This window comes from Uloborus diversus, chromosome 3, assembly GCF_026930045.1.
Source record: "Uloborus diversus isolate 005 chromosome 3, Udiv.v.3.1, whole genome shotgun sequence".
NCBI classification, from domain to species: Eukaryota; Metazoa; Arthropoda; class Arachnida; order Araneae; family Uloboridae; genus Uloborus; species Uloborus diversus.
This window is the reverse complement of record NC_072733.1, coordinates 177,944,885-177,966,812: the sequence shown is the minus strand read 5'-3', so window position 1 is coordinate 177,966,812 and position 21,928 is coordinate 177,944,885.

Sequence of the window (21,928 nt, the reverse complement as noted above, 5' to 3'; positions counted from 1 at the left end):
CAGATGGCACTAAAAGCAGAGTAAATATTTATCTATTTCACTTGGCCCGCTATTTCACTTTTCCCCCACATGGGGGAAATCAGAGGCGTAGCTAGACTCGACTTTCGGGGGGGGGGGGGTTACTTCTTAACTTCTTTTATATATATATATATATATATATATATATATATATATATATATATATATGTGTGTGTGTGTGTGTGTGTGTGTGTGTGTGTGTGTGTGTGTGTGTGTGTGTGTGTAAATTTTTTTACTATTGAAAAAAATAAGAGGCAGTGAATCTTGCATACTTTGGAATGGGGTGCCCCAATTCCAATACTTGTGTCAAACAAAACAAAACAAAAGCAAAGATTTTTTTTTAATGTTATGGAAAATTCAACTTTTTTTTCTTTTCCCTCCATTTAATTTAAAGTGAAATTTTCTAGCAACGGTCTTGTCAAAACCAGTCTATCCAAATCAGGGGGAAAATCAAATATCTGATGAGCGCGTTCCGTTCATTTCAGTGTGACTGCTTAATTTAGAGGCTAACACATATCTACAAAAGCTGGCAACCCTGAAAACTAATAGATACTTCCATTTCCGCCTGTAAACTGGATGTTTGACTTTCAATCTCATCCGTAGTCAGACTATAAAGACTATTTTTACTAACTTGGTTTGCACTAAAAGTATGAAATAAAATAAAAAAAGACTTCTTGAATTAACCCCGCAAAAAATGAAATTGCTTTTCATATCGTTATATTTATATGTTGCTTTTTATGTATTTACATTTATGCTAATTCTAAAGCAGCTAATAAAATTTGAATGAAAAAAGTTACGGGAGAAATATAGACGGTAGAAAGTTATTCGCTCAAATGCATACCATCTGTTCTCCTCTCAAGTCTTTATTTTTAATTTTATTAGCTGCTTTAGAATTTACATAAATATCTATTTGGGAGAGCAACAGCAATTTTCGTGTATTATAAACAGAAGTCTTTTTTATTTTCTACTTTTTAATGCGAACCAAGCTAATAGAAATAGTCTAGATTCATTTCGTTTTTAAACATTTTATTCATGTAATGCTATGCAGTTTTTCTTTTGAATTAAAATAAAATTACCTTCAGAAGAGTCCGATGGGACTAATGCTGCTTTGCAGACTGTACTTCGTTTTCTTCAGATGACGTTAACTTTCTCTTTTTAGAGCAATCCTTTTCGTCATTTTAATTTTTTTCTTTGGGTTTAAAAAAGCTTGTTATCGGTTTTGCTCGCTTCATTATGCAACAACTTTCACTTAGAATGTACTATTTTAAACAGACTGTACGTTTCCAAAAGACTATGCAGTAAATACTGGATGAAAAATCAATGTGATTGCAATGGATACTCTAGTTAGCAAAGGTCATTTTGACTATGATCTATGACACACACGCAGTGGCGGCGCTAGGCGTCGGCGACGTCGGCAGCTGCCGACGGCCTCGCGCAGATAGGGCCTCGCAAAATTCTCAGAAGTTTTAAGATATTTCCATGTTTTTGATTGAAGCTCTTATTAAATACAACAGACGCAAAAGTAATCAAAATAGTGTGTGCAGGGGGAGAGTGCACAGAGCCCTGACTTAGCAAATATTTGGCCCAATTCTGTCGGGGCCTGAGTTAAAAATATTCAGTGGCAGCAGCTTATTGATCAGTTAACTCTACTCCTCCCCATCCCCTTCTTTTTGCTCTTCTTTTCAGTTCCTTTCTTTTTTCTTTTGTTTCCTAAGTTCATCTAAAAGTAAGAAAATATTCAAAATGCTGCTCCTCTGAACTCCTCCCCCCCCCTCCACACACAGACAAACGCACACATCGAAAGCATTATGGAGCAACTACTGAAATTCCAGATCTTAATTTCGCGATATTTCCAGCCTAAAGCCACCAGATACTCAATAACATCGAAAATCGCTTAAAATTGCGTTTTTTTAGTTTGAATTTCAAAAATTACCGAGCCTAATATTACAAAAAATGGCCTTACAATCGCATTTTCGAGGCTTGAATTTCAGAAAATATTCGGGCAAGGGTCCCCATACCGTCTTTCTTTTATATCATAAGCAATTAGGCTTTTTAAACTACATTAACAAAAAGTTTAAGTGGAATGGCTCCTGAATGTAAAATATTGCTAAAGTTTTTAGTACCATAATTTTCAAAAAATTTCGAGGAAAGAGCTCCTTTCCTTCCCGTAAAATCTTCGAAGTTTGTCTAAAATTCCGTTTTTGAAACTTCAATTTAGAGAATTTGCAAATGATTGGTTTTGATCTTATTTTTTTTTTCAAAGAATCGATCTGGGACAGTCTCTGACCCTAAGGTCAATAAATATGGCCTACAATTGTGTTTTTAATGCTTCATTTTCTAGAATTTTCCACCAAGACACCCTGTACCTTTTTCCCCTTAACGTCAGCAAAGAAAGCCTAAAATGGCGTTTTTAAACTATAAATTTCAAAATTTTTCCGGGGGAGAACCCTCGGAACCCCCTTTTTATCAGGTAATTTTTTCCCCTATCAATGTGCCGCCTCCTCCCCCCGCCACCAAAAAAACTTCTTTTAGACTGCACTACTAATCACAAAATGTTTTCGTCCTAGCAATTAAATGAATTAGGAACCCTAAGAGCCAATAGTTAGTACAAAAATTAATTCCATGAATTCAATTATTTGTCTAAGAATATTTTATGATTAAAAGGGCCTCGCAAAACTGCGTCGCCGACGTCTACTTTTGCTCTCGCGCCGCCACTGCACACACGGGACCAAACCAACAAAAACCTCTACCGTTTCGAATTCCGGTTATGCTATCATTTTTGAATTCGAAGCCCAATGATCTTTAAAGCAGCAAACAAAAATATTTTCTTCAACTCAGAAACAGAGGAATTGTCTTCAAGAGCTGAGGAGGCATGGAAAAAAGGGAGAAATGCATTCCAACGAATAGGCTTTCCAGGAAGATTAACCAAAGGACAGTCGTTTCGCGCACTTTCTTAGAAGAAGAGTAAAAGGGTGAAATTCACAGGTTTGACATGTAAAAAAAATGAACATTTCAAGTTCATGGTTAAAGGTCATTCAAGTTAAAAGCCATTTCGCTCTGTTATCTGGATTAGTACTGTTCTTTGGTTGCTCTCTTTCTTAAAATTGTGATTCCTTAGGAAACCGAAATGATTGAAGTGAAAAGAAAATATAAGTTTTTTTCAAGTGATGAAAAAAGGAAAATCGTAGAATACTGGTCAAGTTAGATTTGCAGCAATTGCTAACCTCAAGAGGATAAATAATGAATCAAAAAAAAAAAAAAAAAATCAGGGACCAAAAAGCAATAAAAGACTTTTTCTTGAAAAAGATATGCTTAAAGTTTCTTTTACTGTCAAAATGATTCCTTAAACTCGCAATAAAGCACTTAATAATGTAATAATAGAATAAATACTTAACAAAACTAATAAAGAGGAATTTTAATCAAGAGCCCATATTGTCTTTAGTATCGATTTCAAATTTTCACCATCATATTTCAAACTTCTATAAAAAGTTTCTTAAAGCCCCCGTATCTCAAAATCTCTTTATCTCGATTTTTTTCCTTTAATGTGAAATTAGATATATATAGATTCGACTGTATGCAATATTCCCACTGCGCGGCTCATAAAATTAAACATATTTAACAATTTGCAGAATCTATGGCAAAGAAAGGCTGCATATACGTGGATTTAATAAATCAATCTCATTTCTAAAGCGAAGTGTCAAATTTCACTCAATTATCAAAAAATTGTCGCAGCAGAGGGAGGCGTCTTTATGCTTGAGGGTCACACATGGAGCAGATTTTCAATGGCATTGGGGGTGGGGGGGGGGAGCGAAGTGAATTTTTGACCTTTGTTACTCAAAAAAAAGTCGTTTTGATTTTTTTTCTTTTTCTTTTTTTCCTTTCTTTTCTCTCTTCTTTTTCCTTTTTTTTTTTGAGACTAACGTTTCGGGGGGGGGGGGGGTTTCCCCAAAACCCCCCCATTAGCTACGCCCCTGGGGGAAATTCTACATCAAAACGGCAAAATAATACCTGGTGTGCTTCGGACCAAACGTGGTGGCAAATACTGAGATTGCCATACACTTACAGAATGTCTCCAACTAGGTAATCCTTAATGCCCAAAAGCGATAAATTCATTACAGCGCCAATGCAAACTCATTTTGTATCCTAGCTGCCTCTGTTCTTGAATAAAAGGACTACTTTTCTCGACTTCTTAACTCAAACTCTCTAGACATGAGATTACAGGATCGAAAAGGTTAAACATCTTTTGCTTTTTAGCTATCACTACTCAACTAGTCTGAAGCCTTTATATATTCGATATTCCTGTCGAATGTCGAATTTTCATTTTAGTTTGTGGAACTGATAGCTTCCGCAGATTTTTGTAGACCACTTCTTTGCGTTCACATTGTCCTAAAACGTATACACCTGAGAAGATCAAAACAAAATGAATCACAAATTGAAAACAATTCACTCATTTACCACCGCTTTCATTAAAAATGAACGAATTGCGGGCCTGCTTTCTAAATACAGTTGCTCATCCGTGCAACCAATAATCCTGGCAATACAGTAAACCATCCGATTTCGCTCGAAAACTTCCAAACCTGAAATAAAAAACAATTGTCGTCAAAATTGAAAACAAATTACCATTCATCAACGATAGAAAGCATTTTTTATTAAGTTTCCCGCAGTTTATCTGAAAATGAAAAAGCTTAGCAAGGTTAATGTGATGTGAAACGTCTCACCCACTGTTCTTAATGCGAAACTGGTGTCAATTTCTTTGAACATTTTAATGATACCCTCAGATTTTGACCATTTAATGTGCCGCTGCTGAACACAAAGAAATCGTTTTCTATTAAATCAGTGTTCGGACTTCGTGGGTGGTCTACTCGAACTATACCACTGGCAAACGAGCAGTCAAGCGTTCTGTTTTGTAAAAGTAGGAGCAAATTTTTCAGCGTGTTTCACATTCACTGACTTTTTAGAAGTTTAATTGAAACCGGTGTTGTTTTGCCTTTCGGTTCTCACGACGTTTTTTAGAATGCGTCAGCTTTGAAACGCAGCACACCAAGATAAAAAAGTGTCACAAGGGTTTTCTGCTTTACAAATATTCCTAAATTAAATACTAAAATCAGTTGTTTTTATGTAGCTTTCAACAGTTTGATTAGCGGCTGGTTGAGCAGTCCCAATTGGAGATGTAAAATTTCTGAAAACTTTGAGAGTGGAAAAATAAACCTATTCCTGATTTTCTGGAGGTGAGAACTTCCTCGAAAAAATTGAAAAGTTGATTTTTACTGATAAATATATATTTTAATAAAAGTATACTTATACATTCTCAAAAATAGAAAACGTTAATGTGTTAAATATCTAAAAATTTGCTATCCAATTTTTTTTCTTACCAGGAATATACATAACACTTTAACTTAAAAAAAAACCTTCCTGTTCTATAACCGCCAGAACTTTCCTTATTCACGCCAACAAGCATTAATACATACGTGGATACATATTTACACACACTCAAACAGTCATATTCACATGATGACTGACTGCGTGGTTTGTGGAAGCATAAAACGGCTCGATCGCCTACGCATGATCTTAATTGTTTTTACATACACGTGGGCACCGACAGAGAGTTGTAGTGGTTAGGTGCTGGTCTCTTACGACCAAAGGCGCAGGTTTGGTCCTGGCTCCAGTCGGTGGATTTTTAAGATGCAGAAAAGTGACAGCGTCCATGTCGTATGATTATGCGACACGCTAAAAATCCCTCGATTACTCGTTTGGCATGGAGTAAATTCCTAGTGCTGTTTCGCATCAGAGACCATGTGCATCCATGTAGTGGAAAACTGGGCGTCAAAATTCTCGTGCCAATGGCATCCCACCGATAGTTGTGGCATGTGAGAGAGTGGTTGCTATGCCGGGGGATCGCACTAAATCTGCAAAAGTCAGTGCCTCTACCACCGCCCCTTTAGAAAGAAAAAATAAGTATACAAATGAGCGTGTTTTTTGTTGTTCTCCGATTAAATTTGCATTGCATTGTCTCAAAAGACATCCCCATACTTCGAAGGTGAAAACTCTGGTGTTCAAGTGCAAAAGCAGTATTTAAACGTCATTGAATGTTTTTCAAACATTTTTCCCTTCGAAATTCTTAGCGGACCCCCGAGGGTTCTGCGGACCACAATTCGAGAAGCATTGATCTATTGTGTTGTTATCTATCATTCTTTCTCAATACTACTCAGCAAGTTACAGAAATTTTCAAGCAACTCGACTTACAAGTTGCATACCTTATTTTTTGCCAACAAACTTACTATATTCTACGATTTGATGTAATGCAGTTGATCTGCTTTGATATTTACAAGATCAACTGTTAACAGCGAATTTTTCGATGACAACTTAAATAAACTTTTAAAGTTCTCTGGAATTAGCAGTAAACAAGCATACTACATCCTATTAAGTATTTTTTAAACAAGAGATCATTATTTTTCGTTCTTCTTCTTTTTTTTTCCCATGAACCGTCGCTAAGAGATGGCAAACCAGAACACCTTTTCTTCTAAAACATTTTGCTTTTGTGTAAGCAATAAAGGTTTGATTTCACGTTATTACAAACAATAAAATATTATATTCGTACCAAAATACATGAAAAAGTAGTTCATAAGACTATAAACTACGGTTGACTGCTTTGATTTGCTCCTATAGCTTGTAAAAAGAGCAACTAATGTCTTTCGGGTTGGCTGAACTCCAGACTTAAATATCTTTTAGTTTGTTTTGGCTTTTCGAAACTTAATCAATAGCTTAGGAAGAAAACACTTTTTACAAACAAATTAATTTAGTAAAGATCATTAAAAACTGATGAATTTGAGAATGATATGTATCGAAAATTGAAAAATTTGATTAGGAATTAAAGCAACTTTCCTGAACTTAATAATCTCGAGAGAAAAATATCGCTTTTAAAGGTGTTTCTTGAAAGTGCCGAACGATGCAGTATTTGAATATGAGTAATATTATGAGCGATTTTGTATCATATACAGTGCGACGCAAAAGTTTAGACAATGAGCAAATTCACACAGATTTCGAAATCTATTTATTCAGTTTTCCTAAGACTACTTTAGTCTAAGGTGCTATGCATACTATATAATATTTATAGCAATGAAAAGTTGACTTGTGCATTTTACAAGTTTTTACATTGTAACAAAAAATTAACCCTGTCTCAAAAGTTTAGACACAAACGAAATAAAAATTAAATAAAACAGTTTTGAAACCTGCTTGTGCATCCATTCTTCTTTATTAGTTCATAAATACGAGTTTCCATCGAAGAAACTAAATCTTGCGACACATGATGCCCCAAAGATTCTCTATAGGGTTGAGGTCTGGGCTACACGCTGGCCAATTGAGAACTTTTATATTATTTGAATTTAACCAAGATTTTGTGTTTCCTGTAGTGTGCATCGAAGCATGTCTTGCAGAAATTCCCACTAAGGGCCCCCTATAAGCTCAGCAAATGGTAAAAGATTATCCTCTAGTGTCTTAGTGTAATGCTGTGATGTTTGGCGACCACTGGTAAAGGTCAAAGACATTTGTCCATTGTAGCAAAACGCTGCCCAAACCATCACAGAGCCACCACCTTGTCGGCGACTAAAAAAACATCTGGGTTCCTTCCGTAAGTCATGCCAGTACGATGTCCAGCCATCTTGGACCATCCAGATTCCACTTTTTTTTCGTCGCTAAATATTACTGATATCCATTTTGATCCATATGACATATGATTTCGAGCCCACAACATTCGTTGTGATTTATGATGTGGCTTTAGAGCTGGTTTCTTTTTCATTTTGCAGTGAACCATTGTCCCTGTTTACAAAATTCGTCTACGAATCGTATCCTTTGATACCGAAAGCCCCAAGGAGCTTTGAACTTCACGAACAGTCATTTGTTGGGTACTTGCTAGTTTTTGGATCTGACGATCATACCGTTTATTCGTCACACGCGGCCTCCCATAACTGCGTTTTGCTTTATAATTGCAGTGACTTGATAAAACTCGATAAATAGATTTCTTTGATCTATTAATAATAGCCGAAATTTCAGGAACAAGCTTACCTTCAACTGCCAAATCTTAGTTACCTCATCCGCTTTAATCTGCTCAGCTCGCGGCATCTCGACTACCAAGTGTTATGGTTGGCAGACTTTAAGTACAAGAGGTCTGTGATGTCATCTCTTTTAAATATGCATATACGAAAAAAAAAATTCACAGAAACTCGTAATAGTGTTTAAACTTTTGCAACAAGCAAATTTCTATTTTTATCCAAAACAGTATCGTTAAAGCATATCAAACAATTGTATTTTGGTTATAGTATTTCAAAAGAGTTTTTGAATATGTTTGCAGACTTTTGTATTTCTACTATCGCAATTCTAAATTCTACAGCTGCAGAACGTCATTGTCTAAACTTTTGCATCGCAGTGTATAATGTTTCTCAAAGATGTTTTACTGTGACACCGCTATAACTTCCGCCCTTCGTAATCAAACTACATAAAGTCAATGTCATTTTAAATCTATTTTTCACCTCTTTCGGCTAAAAATAAAGAAAGGTTGTGCATTCTGGTTGTTAAAAATAATAAAAAATAATAATAATAAATGATTTATTCAATTTTTGATTGGATGTGACTTCAATGAATAACTTTCCAAAGTGGGTATACACTAGTTCAACTAGGTTAATTCGTCCTGGGGGTGGCGGAGCGATGAACGTGAGTTTGAATCCCCATTTTCATTACTTTATAATCTAAACTCATTGCAAGATTCTCAGATAAAGTTCTGGCGTTGTAAAAATCAGGGAACAAGATATTGATTTAAACATGTTAAATTGCATTTAAACTTTTAAAAAATATTTTTTACAAAGTAGAGACGCTCATTTCAATCCATTTTGTTGATTTATTATGTATAACTTTAGTGCTTTAGTGTATAGATGCTCTAAATCGCAGTATCATATCTATTATTTCTCAAAGGAGATTTGTGGGTACGTCATAAATTTTTTAACGTATTGTCCGTTTTAAACGAGAAGGCACTTGACTCCGCCATCGTCACGTGGTATCCGATGATGCTATTTAACTGTTTTCGGCAGAAGGTATATTCGGATCATTGCATTTTTTTTTGTAAAAGCAGCAGTTTTTAAAATGTAAGAATATCGAAAGTAGCAACAGACAAGTGAAGCAAGTGATGTAAAGGAAACTAAGACTTTTTTGCACATCAAAATGAACGCCCAAATTAAGGTTGTCTGGTTGTCTCGTTTAGAAGCACGTGGATATGTTTACCGATCACCCCCGCGTAAAATTGAACTCAACGTTCAAGAAGGCGGGGCGAAGTGCCTTCTCGTGAAAAACGAACAATACATGACGCATTTTAACGTTACGTTCATACTTCATCAAACTTCAAAAGTGAGACATCATTTTAAAGAATTTTTTAGCCACTTTCAGCGGGCCACTGCGTAGAGTAAATATTTTAAATTATCCTAAAAATATGTCTGCATTTTAGGTATTGTTATTTAGTGGAATGTGGGGCAAAGTGAAATAGCAAGGCAAAGTGAAATGGTGAAATATTAACTCTGCTTTTAGTGCCACTTACCTAGAAATATTTTAACTATGTTGTTATACATGTAGTTTATTCCAGTCAAGAAAAAATTACCTCTGAAAATCAAAACATATGATAATGCAAGTTCATTTTCAAAAATTGATACTCAAATTGCAATATTTTGTAGTAAGTCAAAAACTATTTTGATATTATCAAATGATAAAATTCTTGTTATTAATATTATAAATATTAATTGAGATCTATTATTTGTAATTTTAATATTTTTCACAATCAGTCAAGTGCATGCGAGGCAAAGTGGATGGGGCAAAGTGAAATAATTCATTTCGTTTATTCATTCAATCATTTACTAAATCTATTATGTACTCTCTCACTAACTAATTTATTTACATTCCTTTATTTAATAATTCACTTATTAATTCATTCACTTATTTTCCTATTTATTTACTATTTTATTCACTCCTTTACTGTTCCTCGTGTATTAATTAATAAATAAATTAATTAATTAGTTTATTGTTTGATTATCTTTTCATTTATTGATTATCCTTTTATTTACTCGTTATTTTGTTCAAAAATAGTTTTTCCAATTGAATAGAAAATATTTCGTTCGAAAAATATTTTATTTTTCACTTTGCCCCAAGGGAAAAAAAAGTGAAAAAATTCCACTTTTTTTTTTGAATGTACAATTTTACAGCAAAAAATAAAAAACAGTGTTTCAATGCAAGTTTTATTGTAAAATACTATGTTTTTTCTTTATGTACTGTAATTTTCAAAACAAATTTCCAATTTGTTCATTTTGAAAAAGTTTAGTCATCTTAACTATTTCACTTTGCCCCACATTCCCCTACTAATTTACTATTAAATACCAATTATTTGATGAATTAATTTACTTATTCACAATATGTGCCATAACATTCACACCTAGCAAATGTTGCGAAAGGTTTCCTAGTTAGTTCCCACAGGGACGGTTTTAGCATTTAAAAGTTTCCACGCAAAAGTAAAAAATTGCGTCCATGTGAAACTACAACATAAGGATCTTTGCGTTAAAGTGTTCAATTTTCAAAGTTGAAAAAAAAAATAATTAAAATAAATAAATAAAAGAATTATAAACAAACAAATAAAGAAAGATAGCAATAAATCAAAACAAAAAAAAAAAAAAAAAAAAAAAAAGAAAGGAGTGTCTGAATTTTTGTTTCTTTTTGTAAATTTCAGCTTTTAAACTATGTTTTACATTTTTTTAATTTTTAGTACAAAAGCATTTATTTATTTCTTACGTAAAAGAAACTTTTGCGCAACTTTGTCAATAGGAGAGAACTGGAGGAGCCAATTGACCCCCTGTCGTTGAGAAATCAATGTTTTTCCATATCATGGGAGTGGGAGTGGTTCTTGTTTTTTAACATAATATTCATTGAGTATGTACCCTTTGACTGACGAGCCTGGTTTCATGATAGATAGGCATAACATACCAGTTATGTATATACTGACTTAAATTTTTACAAACTATGAATATTTCGTATTTTTTAAATTATTATAAATTCCATTTGTGCTCATGAATGTTTAGCGGTTAATTAGATGTTTTGTTGTTTTTAAAATGTTTTGGGAAGAATTTTCCAATTAATTCATAAATTTAGTTGCAATTGTTTTCCCATTTTGGTTCAGCTATTTTGTACTTCTAGATTTTTTTTTTTTTTTTTGAATCTGTGCAGGGATACTGATTTAAAAAACGAACTAATGAAGAATTCGTCTTGCTCTAGCGGCCTTGAATCAGACCCGTCATTCAAGGGGTTCGGGAGCATGGGACCCCGTTAGGGCAGGGGGAGCAAACATGGGCGCAACAAGTTGCCCCCCCTCCTAGTACGGACCTTAGAAATTGCTTGAAATTATAGTCCTCCTCTCCCCCTAAAAAGCATTTTATGCTATTTTTGGTGAGATGAGTGCAGAAAAAGCGGTCCGGGCTCTGCCCAATAATTTTTTTGAAATTGAAGTCCTAAAACGTCAATTTAAAATTATCTTTGGTAACATTTTGAAAAAGCGTAGGAGTCGGAGGTTTTCTTCTAGGAAGGGGCATATGCCCCTCCCAGCCCCCCTCTGGCTACGCCCATGGTCGGGAGGGGACAATTCCCCCCCCCTGGCTTTGAGAAATCAATGCACAAGGTATGATTCAGAAGTTTCAAGACTTTTTTTTCCCCGAGAAAAAGAGCACGCGGGCTGGCGCGAACGGGCTGGGGAGGTTGTGTTGGGCGTCGTTGAACGAACAGAAGCTGCGGCAGTTGGCTTCGGAACACTGGAGAGTGTGCATCGCTTACTGCTTAGGTTCGTGTCATTGACCTCGGTCGAAAAGTGGGAGATACGAAAATGGAGCAGCACTCCGCCGCTTCAGGGATCGAGTCTGCTCGGTGATCAAGAGCGATTGGATTCTCCACCACGACAACGCGCCTGCTCACATGTCACGCGCCACCAACGAAGTTTTGGTCAAGTTCAGCGTAACAACACCGCCGCAACCACCCTTCAGCCCCGACTTGACTCCAAGTGACTTTTCCTCTTCCCCCGAATCAAGACAGGCCTAAAAGAGAAGCATTTCAACGCTATCCATCAGGCTTCAACGATAACCCTTGACAGCATGTCGCTCGAGGACTTCCAGAAGGGCTACGAACAATGGAAGACGCCCTGGCAGCTTTGTGTTGATGCTGAAGGATCATATTTTGAAGAATTTTACTCCGCTATACTAAAATATCCAATACATTTCTAGTTCTGAGATGAGTTTTGAACTTTTTGAATCATACCCTGTATTTCCATGCGTACGGTCGTGGTTTTTGCTCTTTTTCGATATGATCTGCATTGAATATATACCTTTGACCTCTCTCAAGAGGATGCTCACCTAGAAGAGATCATGGCGCAGACTGTGCCATTGAAAATTTTAGGGGGTGCGGGGTTGAGGGGTATTTTTAGGGGGATCTTGCTTTGGTGGGGGGGGATAATCGTGGTATTTAGGGGGGTACGCCCTTGCTTTTAGGAGGCACCCCTGCCTCCCCACCTCGGAAAAATTTGAAATGACGGGCCTGTCTGTGCCTTGGAACCTCCTTCAGATTAATCGAACCCCACACGACGCAATTTCTTATATGATCAAACCCATCACTAGCAAAGTGATATCAGAAACTTGATTTGCGCCTGGCTCTAAAGAAAGAGCTTTCATACTCCCTATTCCTGAATTCATTTGGCTGCATGTGCAAAAAAAAAGAAACTCATTCGCAGAAGACGACCTTTTCGCTCAATGCCATTCCATCAAAATTTCCAGGGAAATTACGGTCGCCAAATGAGAGAAAGAGATGCACTCTAATGCAACCCTGAACCACCTGTTAACAATAGCAGAGGCGACCATGATTGGATCACTTTGCATTCCAGGTACACATTCCAACTCCATTACGAAGAAGCGGCGGCGAAAACCTGTTTCATCGTACATTTTTTTTACCGACAAAATGAAACGAAATATCCCTGAAGCGCTCGGGCTGTATTCGCGAAAAGGAAAAGAATAAATAAACAACAAAAACTCTTTGTGCCCTGGCGTACACCCGTGAATGTCGCAGCTACTTCAAAAAAGACAAAAAAAAAGTGAGTGGTGAAGCAATGGCCTCGATGGACCAACTACTCTTTGAAATGTGAAAGGTCGAAGGTGCTAAAGCGGAACTTTTTTGGTGGAGTTCATAATTGCAACTTCAAGTACTATTTTTCCTTTCCCTTTCCTGTTTGACGGATGCATATACGATGAGCTGGATCGAATGATTTACCACCTCAGTCAGGGGTGCCCTGATGGGAGGTCACTGTGACCTCCCGTCCTCTCAAAGATTTCCCTATTCGGCAAATTTTGTCTGATGATTCGGAAAAAATATCATCATTCGTCGAAATTTTGAGTTCCATCGGCCCGACGAGAGGCCATGTCAGCCTAGTCGGAAACTAGGAAAACCCGGCGACGTTGATGCAAAAAAGAAAAAAAAAAGTAAAGAAGGAAAGAAAATGAAAGGGAGAAAGAAAAGGGGGAGGGGGACTCCAAATAAGAGAATGTAAAGATTAAGTAAAATTTACTCTTTTAGCATTTACTGTTGTGGCAATTAAAATAGAGTTAATTGTTTTCTAGTAAGCAGTTTTCATTATTTTTCTCCCTTTCCTCCCCCTTTTTTATCTTCTTTTTCCCATTTTCTTTTCCTTTTTTTCTTCTTTTTTTTTGGGGGTGGGGGGGGGGGTGGGAGGGCCCCGGCGACATCACTGACGAGGGGCCCGCCTTGACTCTCTGCGGCCCTGAGTTCTATTCGGTAAAATTATCATTATTCGGCGAATTTGGAGTTCCATTCGGCAAAACTATCATCATTCGGCAAAAAATTTGGAGTTCCATTCTTCAAATTGAGATCCCCCCCCCCTCCAAAAAATTTTACGATCGGGGAGCCCCTGACGTTATTTATATATGCAAGATGCAACTGCAAATTTCGGTGGACAATTAATTTTATATCTTCTAATGCAACTACTTATCTTATGTCTTTTTGGTATTTCACATAAAAATGCTCTTTCGTTTATTTCTTTTTTAAGGATGATTTTGTTATCTTTTGTGACGAAAAAGCGCAAAATGGGAACCACGAAATATCGCTGCAGTTTTATTAAGAAATGAAACACAATCTTGAATTATATAGGTTAACTTCTTTCACTTCCTTTTAAAAGCCGGAAGACAGGTTCTTAAATCTACCTCTAGGGAGGCCTATTAGGGAGGTAAAAGGCATTATGTCATTTTTTTTTTTTTTTTTTTCAAAATCGAGATTTAAGCACCGTCCCAATCAACTTTTTATCGCCACTCAGAGGTGTAAAGCACTAAGATTTTGATGGTCAAAATTTCAGTTTGTAAACCCATAAGTGACAATCTATACAAATAAACCGCACAAATTTGAGGGCGCCAAAAAAAAAAAAAAAGAAAACAGAAAAGAAAACTGAATGCATACCACACGTTTGAGGAAACAAATAAAGCAAAATAAAATAATTAAGAGAGAAAAAAAAAAGAAGGCGCACTGGCTATAGTATGCTTCTGAAATGCATAAAAAAGGTATATGAAAAAAAAAAAAAAGAATCGCCATTAGCGTATTTGAAAATATATCAATAAAATATGTTCAAGGATCTCAGTTTTAAAGGCGAAATTGATTGCATTTTAAACTTGCTCTAACAAATTTATTCTTGTTAATCACGTCTCTGAGTCAGGATGAGTCGGGTAGGAAAAGCTTCAACATGATTCAACTTTAGACGTCAAATTTGAGCCTATGGTGGGATATCTAGACGTCAAATCAACTTTTTTTGGTAGCAAAATGCAGGGGTTCCCACCCCCTCAAGAGCAAAAGACCCCCCCCCCCATACCACGAAGACCCCCCTAAGAGCGAGATTTCCCTCCCTCACCCCTATAAGAAAAAAAAAGTCCCTCAAAATACTCCCCCCCCCCCCTAAAAATTTCAATGGCACAGTCTGCACCATGACCCACTTAGGTGGCCACCCCTGCAAAATGCGACTAAGCAAAGCAAAAATTTTTAAGCAAAATAAAGTAAAGTTAAAACATACAGCGTGAATTATAAAACATAAATTACAAACGTCAATAACAAAACATTAAAAAATTCTTGATTATAGTTCAACATGAGTTAGTAGTAAATTCAACAGTAGAGAGCGCCAAAGGCACTGTCCGCAGTGTTATTTAATCAGTTTAATTTAGAGTACAAACACAAATATGTATTAAACAATATAATATTTACAAATTAATTTTACACAAGTAATAAATATTTCACACAGAACAATTCTTCGATTTCGACTGTTTGACTCCAGAAAAAAAAAAAACACACACACACAATAACTCGCATTGAAACATTTAATATTATAAAAAATAAAATACAAAATCCCCCCCCCCCCTCCGGTTGGCAAGTCAGTATATTTTATCAGCTAAAAGTTAATTATTGATAGAATGTCGTTATTTTGTATATATTCATTGACCCCTCGCATATATTTTTTGAAGTTCTTCTCATTCCTAACATCTTCCGTTAGTTCATTAAACAGCCGCAGTGTCAAGAAAAAGAATTGCTTTTTAATAATCGTTTTATTTAGTTTTACAACTTTAACTAACGATCGCTTATTTCCAACAATGACTATTGTGAATTTTCTCAAAAATTTAGAGAGTAGCTAGAAAGTGTGCGCAAGTGTTTTCCTTCTACCTCAAAAATATCTCATGGCGCATCTAACGAGCAAGCAACATGTTTCGCTTACATTCTAGCTTGCGTTCCACGCATAATGACACTTAACGGTTGAAGAATGATAGCGAGATCATTTGAAGCTTGCCTAACCTTTTTTAAGAAACACAGAAAGAAAAAAATCATCAGATAAAAATTTCGTAGAATGGATCTCGCAACGTAATAAAGGAAGAAAGACTGGAAGAAAGGAATGAGTTCAAAAGGGCGCTGCTAAATGTAAGATTCCAGTGGTTAAGGATTCTGTAGGAGTGCAAACAAGGAAATCCCTGGGAGATATTTTTTTCACTTATTTCTGCATTCTTTGATTCTCTTTTTCAACTATTCATTTTTTAGAGCGGTAATGATCGCAGTTTAGTTCATATTTTTTAAAAATATTAATGACAGTATTTCGTAAAAATGTGCGCTTGAAAAAGTAACTGCTAATCATTCGTAATAAATTTTATCAAAAAAAAAAAATAAATAATTTGAATTCTGAAATTTTGAATTCATATTATGTGTTTCGCAATCACGAGTTGCGACAGGATCCTACTCATTGGAGTTATTGTTTCTTGAAACGGCTCCGTCCCCCCAAGCCTGCCCCTACTCCTGGGTGGTTACGTGTGTATAGTTGTGTGTGTGTGTGTAGACCTGTGTGTACGTTCGTAGGCATGTGTGTATGTGTGTGAGTGTGCGTGTGTGCAGGACATGGACGCCACCGACCAGGAGAAGCGGGTTCCGGGGGACAGTGCTCAGGACGGGAGGAGCCGCGCCTGCAGAGGACGGTGTGCGGTGGTGCTGCAGAGGGCCCTGGTAAAAGCAGAAAAAGGAACCAGACGCCAAGGACGGTGAAGTGAGAACAATTAGCAATCGTGATTGCTCAAAAAAAAAAAAAAAAAAATCAATGACAAAGAATTACGATGGACATTTTCAGAATAAATTGAATCCTTTTTAGTTACAGTTTAACAGAAATTGGAGAAATTAAATCGTAGAGAGAGAGAGAGAGAGAAAATTCAAAAACGGCATTTCAATGCGTTTCATTTTTTTAAGTATGACTCATGCACACAATTTTACAAATAAGAAAAGGTGATAATACCCATCCTACAACGTTAGTTAAGTTACAAAGAGGCGATCTCACTCTGAGAGGCAGAAAAGATCAGAATTCCAACCCGAATTCTTAAAACTTTAAACTTCGACCCCATTTACCCCCGACTCTGACTCTGCAGTCCTGCTTACAAAGGGGTGATAGTAACTATCCAAACAATTAATTTAATTGCATAGGAGCATTAAGTCGCATTCCACTCTTAGAGGCAGAAAAGAAAATTTTCATGCTGTAAATTCTTGATAGTCCTAACAGATATGCCACGTAGCCAGGTACAAAATGACACTAGAGGCGATTACTGTATTGCTTCATCTCGTAGGATAGGGCATTGGGCTAAGAGGAGGGGTCATGGCGCAGACTACGCCACTGAAATTTTCAGGGAGGGGGGGGTGTCAGGGAAATTTCTCTCATTGGAGAGCGGGGATTGATCTTAGTGGCATTGCGAGGGCTGCTCCATTGCTCTTGGGGGGTGGGGTTGCACCTCGGGCATCCCCAGAGCAAGACCAAACATGACAGTCGTTATTTACAAATAGATTTTCCCTTTACTTGGGAAACGTGAGAACCTAAAACGCTTTGTTCAAGCTGCTACAAAGGCATGTCAACAGCAGTTTAAAACCGTAACTTCTTCGTAAACACTTGCAAATAAAACACGCGACTGATGTGACAAATAAGGATAAAATATTCGAAATGCTAACAGAAAATTAGCAGATGATAAAAAGGCGCCGTTTGGCGCCAAAACACTGGAGCACCGTTTCGGTACTGCTTTTCTGGAAAAATAAGTTTCCTTTTCACATAAAAATAGTTTAAATTTAGTTTTTTAAACTTTTTGTTTTTTCATTTTAACAATCAGAATTCATTCTTTAAACTTCCTTTGTTACCACTTGTCCGGCACTAAGCAAGAGCTGAGCGATTGTAATAAGCGTGAAAATAAACCGAAATAAATTTGTACTTTTTAGTTTAAATCACCTGTCTGAAGAAACGAATCATATTCTCGCAGCCTTCTGAATCAAGCGTTCCGGTACTGTTAAATGTACGAGTTCATCTCCTATAAAAATTGTTTGCAGGGGTGGACTGGCCCGCCGACCCGTGGGGCAGTGCGCCGTCCCGTCTGTGTGCCCTTGCACCCTCTCACCTGTGTGCCTTCGTTTTTTTTTTTTTCTTTTTTTTTTTTTTTTTTTTGCCGTCGAAGCTGTGCGCTTCAGTTTCCTCCCCCCACTGTCGAGCCGCGATTTTTTTTTTACTCCCTCGAATCGGTGAACCTTCTGTTTTTTTAATTTATTATTTATTTATTTATTTTATTTATTTATTTTTTTGCACCCTCGAATCTTTGCTCCTTTGGGTTTTTTCCCCCCTCGGACCGGTGCGCCCTCTTGGGGGACACTATTCGCTCGCGTGTGTGTAGCGCACACATCTTTTCTTCTCCTGTCAGCTTCAGAGTTGACAAAATGACTCTTTAAGGGGGTCCGGGACACAAAAATCGTCAAATTTTGCAATTTTGTTAAATCATTTAAAAACCTTCTGTTTTTTTTCCTACTTACAGGGGCGTAGCTAAGGGGGGGGGTTGGGACAACCCCCCCCGAAACGTTTGTCTCAAAAAAAAAGAGAAAAAGAAAAGAGAAAAAAAAGAAAAAAAAAGAAAAAGAAAAAAAAATCAAAACGACTTTTTTCTGAGTAACAAAGGTCAAAAATTCACTTCGCCCCCCCCCCCAATGCCATTGAAAATCTGCTCCTCAAGCATAAAGACGCCTCCCTCTACTGCGACAATTTTTTGATAATTGACTGAAATTTGACACTTCGCTTTAGAAATGAGATAGACTTGTTAAATCCACGTATATGCATCCTTTCTTCGTCATCGATTCTGCAAATTGCTAAATATGTTATGAGTGGCGCAGTGGGAATATTGCATACAGTCGAATCTGTATACTTCGAATGTCACAGGGAAGAAAAAAATCGATATAAAGAGGTTTTGAGATACGGGGGCTTTGAGAAACTTTATAGAAATTTGGAATATGATGGTGAAAATTTGAAATCGATACTAAAGGCAATGTGGGTTCTTAATTAAAATTTCTCTCTATTAGTTTTGTTAGGTATTTATTCTATTATTACATTATTAAGTGCTTTATTGCAAGTTTAAGGAATCATTTTGACAGTAAAAGAAACTTTAAGCATATCTTTTTCAAGAAAAAGTCTTATTGCTTTTTGGTCCCTGATTTTTTTTTTTTTTTTTTGATTCATTATTTATTCTCTTGAGGTTAGCAATTGCTGCAAATCTAACTTGGTCAATATTCTACGATTTTCCTTTTTTAGTGCGCGAAACGACTGTCCTTTTGTTAATGTTCCTAAAAAGCCTATTCGTGGAACGCATTTCTCCCTTTTTTCCACTGCCCCCTCAGCTCTTGAAGACAATTCCTCTGTTTCTGAGTTGAAGAAAATGTTTTTGTTTGCTGCTTTAAAGATCATTGGGCTTCGAATCCGAAAATGATAGCATAACTGGAATTTGAGACGATAGAGGTTTTTGTTGGTCTGGTCTCGTGTGTGTCATAGGTCATAGTCAAAACGACCTTTGCTAACCAGAGTATACATCGCAATCACATTGATTTTTCATCCAGTATTTACTGCGTATTCTTTTGGAAACGTGCAGTCTGTTTAAAATAGTACATTCTAAGTGAAAGTTGATGCATAATGAAGCGAGCAAAACCGACAACAAGCTTTTTTAAATCCTAAGAAAAAAATGAAAATGAAGAAAAGGATTGCACTAAAAAGAGAAAGTTAACGCCATCTGAAGAAAACGAAGTACAGTCTTCAAAGCAGCCCTAATCCCATCGGACCCTTCTGAAGGTGATTTTATTTTAATTAAAAAGAAAAACTGCATAGCATTACATGAATAAAATGTTAAAAAACGAAATGAATCTAAACTATTTCTGTTAGCTTGGTTCGCGATTAAAAAGTAGAAAATAAAAAGAACTTCTGTTTATAACACTCGAAAATTGCTGTTGCTCTCTCAAATAGATATTTATGTAAATTCTAAAGCAGCTAATAAAAATAAAAATAGAAACTTGAGAGGAGAACACGCGGTATGCAGCTTTGAGCGAATAACTTTCTACCGCCTATATTTCTTCCCTAATTTTTTTCATTCAAATTTTATTAACTGCTTTAAAATTAGCATAAATGTAAATACATAAAAAGCAACATATAAATATAATGATATGAAAAGCAACTTCATTTTTTGCGGGTTATAATTCAAGAAGTTTTTTTTATTTTTGTCATACTTTTAGTGCAAACCAAGCTAGTAAAAAGTCTTTATAGTCTGTCCACCGATGAGATTGAAAGTCAAACATCCAGTTTACAGTCGGAAATGGAAGTATCTATTAGCTTTCAGGGATGCCAGCTTTTGTAGATGTGTGTCAGCCTCTAAATTAAGCAGTCACTTTGAAATGAACGGAACACGCTCATTGGTTTGGATTGACTGGTTTTGTGGTTTTGACAAGACGTTGCTAGAAAATTTCACTTTAAATTAAATGGAGGAAAAAGAAAAAAAAAGTTGAATTTTCCATAACATTAGAAAAATATAAAAAAATTTCTTTGATTTTGTTTTGTTTGACACAAGTATCGGACTTTTGGGGCATTCGATTCCAAAGTATGTAAGATTCACCTCCCTCTTATTTTTTTTAATACTAAAAAAAGTTTACACACACACACACACACACACACACACACACACACACACACACACACACACATATATATATATATATATATATATATATATATATATATATAAGAAGTAACCCCCCCCCCCTCCCGAAAGTCGGGTCTAGCTACGCCTCTGCCTACTTAAAAGGATTTTTAAATCTTGTTTTTTTCTTTATTAGAACGAAAGACATAATTATTTTTGTTGCCTTTAAAACTTAAAACGCGTTTTCCTCCACGATGCAATTTTCCCCGATTTTTTGCATTCAAACTCTTATGAGTTAAGAACTGATAAAGATAAAGTAATAAAATTTGGAACATATCTTTTTCAAACAGTTTACTTTAATTTTTATTCGGCAAATTTGAAAAGAAAAAAAAAACGTTTACTGCAAAAAATATGTTTTTTTTAAAAAGTATCTTCGAATTTTTCGAAATATTTCTTCAAATATTTTCTATTTTTTTTCATTGAATTACTATTTTTTAAATCGCCGAATAAAAATTAAAGCTTAGATATTGTGCATAATTTTTTGAAAAAATTTGAAAATTGACCAAGAATATTTTGAGTTTTACCGATTTAAAGCAACCTCATTTTTAAAAGAAAAAATAAATGAAATTTAAATAAAAAAAAAATATATACATTTATGTTGTGATTTTGCTTATTGAAAAGAAGGTGAATCAGTGCAAAAAGATTTCAAAGCTCTTAACTGTTGATTAATTTTTTTTCATAATGTGTCAAGGACCCCGTTAAGCAAACTTTCAAGTAACTATAGAATTGCAAGATCTACCCAGGAACATATAATGATGGCAAGAAGTTTAATTGGACCATACGCAAAATAATCGTAAGTAAAAGAAAATTTCCCCGATTCCTTTATCAAACAATGCAATGCAGAGTAGTATTAATGATTTGGCAAAAGTAAACTTTTGAAAGGAATAAAATTGACATTAAAATTGGAACTAATTAAGTCTACCCCCCTCCCCAGCATCTCTTTTCTTAATATTGAACCTAAAACTATCAAGTTGACATAAATTTAATGAAGCACAAAAATTGCAAATGCAAACAATTGTTTTTTATTTACATTGCTCTTTTATTAATTTATTTTCAATACGAACATTTCTTTCTTTTTATTTCTGAAACAATCAGCTCTTTAGGTCACAAAAAAAGAAAAAAAAATCATACGAAACGATTTAAATTTTGCAATTGAAATCACAACCAAATGTTCTATAAACTGAGCGAATTTTTATTTTCTTTCGATCTTTCTTAATATCGACGTCGACATAAACAACTCTTGAAAACAAATGTCTGTGATTTCATGTGTAAAAAGACAATGAAAATTC